Consider the following 6703-nt stretch of genomic DNA (forward strand, 5'->3'; position numbering starts at 1 on the left):
CTCAAATCTCAGCTGATCATGATCATTGAAATCTTCAAGTCCAGTAATCTTCTTATCATCAAACGAGACATTGATAGATTCCATGACAACCCTTGTTCTTAAATTGTAGACTCTGAAGGCTTTTGTGGAAAGTGGATATCCAATAAAAATTTCTTCATTAGCTTTTAGATCAAATTTGGATAGTTGTTCAGGATGAGTCTTAAGAACAAAACACTTGCATCCAAATACATGAAAATACTTCAGATTTGGCTTCTTTTTCTTCACCATCTCATATGGTGTCTTTCCATGCTTGTTGATAAGTGTTGCATTTTGAGTAAAACAAGCAGCCTGCACAGCTTCAACCCAAAAGTAGGTTAGTAACTTTGCTTCATCAAGCATAGTTCGTGCAGCTTCAATAAGAGTTTTATCCTTTCTTTCAACAACTCCATTTTGCTGTGGAGTTCCAAGAGCAGAGAATTCCTGCTTTATTCCATGGTCTTTGCAGAACTCTTCCATAATCAAATTCTTGAACTCAGTGCCATTATCAGTTCTTATGATTTTCACAGAGTCTTTAACCAATTTATCCAGTTGTTTGACATGATCAATCAAGATAGATGCAGTTTCACTTTTTTGTGAGCAAGAAATACACCCATGTGTATCTGGTAAACTCATCTACTATGACCATAACGTATTTCTTCTTTGCAATAGACATGACATTCACTAGACCAAATAGATCAACATGTAGTAGGTGATAAGACTCAAGAATTGAAGATTCAGTCTTGCTCTTGAATGAAGATTTTCTTTGTTTTGCCTTTTGACATGAATCACAAAGGCCATCAGGAGCAAATACTGATTTTGGCAGTCCTCTCACAAGATCTTTCTTTACTAGTGCATTTATATTGTTAAAATTTAAATGAGAGAGTTTCTTGTTCCAATTCCAGCTTTCTTCAATCGATGCTCTGCTTAACAGACAGATTGCAGAACCATCAGAACTTGTTGAAAGCTTGGCTTCATAAATGTTACCATGCCTGTATCCCTTTAGAACAACTTTTCCTGTAGATTTGCTTACAACTTCACAGTGTTCTTCAAAGAAATCCACATGATAACCTCTATCACAGATTTGACTAACACTCAGTAGATTGTGTTTAAGTCCTGAGACTAGAGCTACTTTTTCAATGATGACATTCCCAAGATTGATATTGCCATATCCTAGAGTTTTTCCCATGTTGCCATCTCCATAAGAAACTCCTGGGCCAGCTTTCTCCACAAAATCTGATAGCAGGGCTTTATTTCCAGTCATATGTCCTGAACATCCACTGTCCAGAACTAGGATATTTTTCCCGTTGCCCTGCAATCACAAAGACCACTAATGATTAGTTTTAAGGACCCATACTTGCTTGGATCCTTTGGCCTTATTAAGTTTGTTAACATTTGCAGCGGATTTAACATTATAGTTTATGTTAACATTTTTCTTATCAGAATTTACAGTATCAGACATTGCATCAGAACTTACACTACAAAGGAATAATGCTAACTTTTTAAAGAAGGTTTTATTTGATAATAATCATAGTACAAACTATGATATTTCTTACAAGTATAAATGGAATGCCATAAACTACCACAATGAAAACAAGGATTTTGTGGCTTAAACCTAACAAACTGACTCTTAACTCCTGACTTAGAAGGTAAGGAGTTTATATTCTTTTTCTTCCTGCAAAAAGAAGCCAGATGGTTAGAATTTCCACAGTTATAGCATTTCTTTCTAGGAGCATTAAGAACAGGCATATAATTATTGCTTTTATTCACACGTTCCTTTCCATTCCTATTTTTTCTAGGTGGCTTTACCTTGTTTACATTCTTAATCTCTTTTAGCTTATACTTAAGCTACTTCTTTGTCATTAAGCCTATGTTGACTTCAGTTGTCTTATCCTGTTTTGATTTGTCAGAAGTTGACTCTACCTTAAATTTTGTCTCAATATCTTCCATCTTTTCAGAATCAGACTTTACAGTTTTAGCTACAAACTTAACAGGACTTACCTTTGGCTTAACAATTTGTTTAACAACAATTGGCTTAATTTGTTCAGTTCCTATTTCACTTTTATCATCTCCATAACCTAAGCCCTTTTTCCAGTTTCCACTACTTAGCAAATTCTGAGTTGTTCTGCCAGAGTTAGTCCAAGTTCTGATAATTTCTCTTTCCTTTTCTAACTCAGTTTTTAGAGTTTGATTCAATTTTAACACTTCATCTCTAACATAAAAAGCATCATCTATTTCTTTCTGAGTTTGATGGAATAAAACTAACTCCTTTTCTAAATAGTCATTCCTTTTCTTAAAAGCCAGATTTTCAGAAGTTAACCTATCACATATTAAAGTCTGATCTCTATAGCTAATGAATATGGTTTTAAGATAAGATCTCAACTAAGTAATATCATCAGTATAAAAAGCATAAGTTGTTTGAGGTACCTTTAACTCAGCAGCTTCAGAACTGCTATCAGCATTTGCCATCAAGGCATAGTTTACCTCATTTTCAGAATCTGAAGTGTCTTTCCAGCTTTTCTTCTTTGTGACAAGTGCCTTGCCTTTGTCACATTTTCCTTTCTTGCAATCAGGAGATATGTGGCCTTTCTCACCACAATTGTAGCATTTAACATTTGAGTAATCTCCTCTGTCAGACTTTCCTGCTTTGCCTTCAGATTTTTTGAATCCCTTCTTATAAGAACTTCCACTTTTCCTGGAAAACTTCTTTCCCCTTCTAAATTTCCTGTAGGCTATCTTTGTGATACCCTTCACCAAAAGAGCACACAATCTCATCATCTCTTCATCAGCATCCATCTCAGATAGACTTTCAGTTTCTGAATCCTCGTCATTATCAGAACTTGATGACTCAATATCAAACTTCGTGATGAGAGCCTTTCCTTTGCCTTTATTTGAGACAACCACTTTTGGGGATTCCTCCCCTGCCTTAAGAGCAACTGTTCTTGACTTTCTCCCATGCCTCTTGCTTCTTTGATCCATCTCAAGTTCATGAGTTTTGAGCATACCATAAATTTCATCAAGAGTAGTTTCATCAAGAGCATAGTTGTCTCTTATAGTAGTTGCCTTCAAATTCCAACTTTCAGGAAGAGGTAAAAGGAATTTAAGATTAGTATCTTCAAGATCATATTCCTTATCCACCAGTGACAGATCATTCAAGCGTTTGACAAATCTGTCATATAAACTAGTTAACGACTCATCAGATTTTGAGTCAAAGTGCTCATACTCTTGAGTGAGTATAGTCCTCCTGTTTTTTTTAATTGCATCAGTTCCCTGGCATCTTGTCTCCAAGGCATCCCATATCTCTTTTGCAGTCTTGCAGTTAATTACCCTGTTTGACATGACATTATCAATGGCACTATGCAGCAAATGCCTTACCTTTGCATCCTTGGCAATAGATGAGATATCTTTAGCTGTATATTCACTTTTCTCCTTTGGTACGGTCTTTGCTGGCTGATCTGCAACTACAATAGAGAGCTTGGTTGGCTTATGTGCTCCTTCTTTAATTCTGTCAAGGTATTCTGGATCTGTAGCTTCCAGAAATATAGTCATCCTCACTTTCCATATGGGATACTCAGAAGGTCTCAGTATGAGAACCTTAATAGTCTCATATCGATTATGGATTTGAGTCTTTGGAGATTTTTCAGTTTTGGTGAGCTTGGTTGGAGTTTGCTCTTCTTCAGACATGATTGTTTTGGATCTTTACTGTATATGTGTTGACAGATTGGCTTTGATACCATTTGTTAGGTCACACACACTGTAGAAGGGGGTTGAATACAGTGTATACTACAATCAAATCAAATTAAGAACACAAGTATGAAACACATAATAATCTTATTAATAAAACAGTATTGCAATGGAACCGTTCTCTCTCAGTGATGAACAAATATCACGAGAGCTGCTAGGATTACAATGAATAACATTCTTAATTATGATAACACATATAGTGTAAACCCTATGCTGTGTTTTGATATCGAATATGATTCTGCATCCTAAAATATATCAACTAGTTATCTTTTCCTCCAAGTCTTCTATTCTTCATAGAATTCTTCTCCATGCATATCTCTTCTTGTTTTAGTCTTGATCTTCTTTCCTTTCAATCAGCCGCCTTCCTTATCTGAATGTCTTCTTAAGTCCTGATATTATCTCCTGATGAATATCTTCTGATATCTTAAGTTCTGATAACTTAAGTTCTGATAACTTAAGTTCTGACTTCAGTATAGGTACTGATTTCCAGTTAAGTCCTGATTTATCTTTTTAGTCAAAATCTGAAAACTAAACACAAATCACTATTAGACATGACATCAAATATATCTAACATTCTCATTTTCAAGTTTCATATTTATCTTTGTCAGTCTGCTAACTTCTTCATTAGCAACAACCATACTTGAATGATTGTGAAACATTTCTGTGTTCATCTTTTCTACAGTTTTCTTATATTGACTCATATTTAAATCAATGGTGGTAAGAGTTGGTACCTGTGACTTTGATGAGGATGACTCTCCTTGCTCCAAGGCCATTAATGCATATTTTCCAACTTCCTCATCTTCATCATTATCAGAATCGTCCCAACTCTTTCCCTCTGTAATGTAGGCTTTACTTTGCTGTTTCTTCAGAAGAGCTTCATACTTTGCTTCCAGTTCAAGATAAGCTTTGTCTTTCTTTGCTTTCTTGGGTTTCCTACATTCTGTAGAAAAATGGCCTAGCTCATCACAGTTATAGCACCTTATCTTTGATTTGTCAACAGATCCAGTTTTATAACCATTTTTGCTATCGGATGTGTACGTCCTTTTTCCTTTCCATCTGTTGTCTTTGTTGAAAGATTGTCCTTTACCCTTGAAAAATCTTGGCTTCTTTACTCTAATGTTAGACAACTTTCTTGCCAGATAGGCCATTGACTGATCAAGCTCATCAAGTTCATCCAGGGTGTAGAACTCATCTTCTTCCAATTCCAGTATGACTTGTTCATGTGAATCACTATTTCTTTGCTCACTTGCCGAGACAACTGGAGTCTGGGATCTTGGCTCATCATTAGAGGTCTGGCTTTTATTGACAATTAGAGCACTTGAACCATCTACAACATGCCCTTGACCAACTCCTAATAATTTTCTTTGAATCATCTCTAATTCATAAGTTTTTAAGATTCCATATAGAACTTCCAGAGTTATTCTGCTCAAGTCTCTCCCTTCTCTAATTGCTAAAATTTTCTGTTCCAAATGATCAGGGAGTGTAAGCAAAAACTTCAATTCACTTCTTCAGCCTTATAGTATTTGTCATGCAGCTGCAAGTCATTTATCAGCTTGTTAAACCTTTCAAACATATCAGTGATACTTTCTTTTGGCTTAGCCATGAAACCCTCATACTATAAAATCAATATCCTTCTTTGATTAGATCTAACCTCCTCAGTTCCTTCACAGAGTATTTCAATCTTTTTCCAGATCTGCTTAGCAGTGTCACAATTGACAATGTTATTGTACATTATATTGTCAAGTGACTTTATTAGGATCAACTGCAAGCCACTGTCCAAGGAGACTTTTTCTTTCTCAGGCTCAGTGTACTCTGATGGATCTTTAGGAGCATAATGAGCTGGGATGACCATGTCTCCATCTGTAAATTCATCAACTCTAACCATAGGAGTGAAAGACCCATTTTTGAGAATCTGAATATATAATGGATTGGCCATCCTGATAAACAATAACATTTTCTTCTTCCATAGAGTGTAGTTAGTTTTATCAAAAGTAGGAATTTTAATGCTATTGATTTTCTGTGTATTCATTGTTCCAAGATCTTGAATCTGTTTGCTTTCAGATTTTGCTCTGATACCACTTGTTAGATAATGAATTACATACAGGGGGTGAATGTGTTTTTGTATTTTTATACTTTTCTTGAAGTGTTTATGGTTATGAACAATGTAAATTAAATCTTACAATGAGATGTGTTAATACTGAAATCAAACAAACAATAACAGTGAACACCAATCTTTCAAAACTCACTTAATTTTATATTAAAATTAAGAATGTTTTGCTACAAAATTTCTAGGCTCTTTGTTGCTAAAGAGCTTAGCTTCTTCCTTGAGTGAATACAAGATTTTTCTGATCTAAATTGTTACAGCTAACAAAGCATCCAGTGTTTACTTTATAAAACATTAAACACTGGTTATTACACAGCATGCAACAACATGTACTAAACTCTATTTTTAGATAATCAAATCTTTCTATTTCTGGCTTAATGTATCTTTGCTAATCTTGTACGCCTGTGACTTTACTCTATCAGTTAATCTTGGCCTTTGATCTTGTACTCTTCCAGCTGCTTTTTGTAGACTTGTCAATCCAACTGATTGAATAGTTTGTTGATTGTTAATCTTGGATATTGAACTGGTCTGCATTTTGTACTTTGAGTTTTACCTCGAGATCTCCAGTTTGGTATATAGAGAACTTGACATCTCGATAAGTACAATGGCTTATCTAGATCTCTCATTACTCTATAGTTGCTTTAACTTGTAGAGGTCTTCGAGTTCTCTATAAGAGAATTTAGCTTGTCGAGATCTCTCATCTTCACGTCTTCACTTTGACTTATCGATATCTCTGAGTTCTCTAGTGACTAGTTGACTTGTCGATATCCCAGAGTTCTCTAGTGATATTTGACTTGTCGATATCTCAGAGTTTTCTAGTGATATTTGACTTGTCGATAT

Source organism: Apium graveolens, chromosome 4 (assembly GCF_009905375.1).
Source record: "Apium graveolens cultivar Ventura chromosome 4, ASM990537v1, whole genome shotgun sequence".
Lineage (NCBI taxonomy): Eukaryota > Viridiplantae > Streptophyta > Magnoliopsida > Apiales > Apiaceae > Apium > Apium graveolens.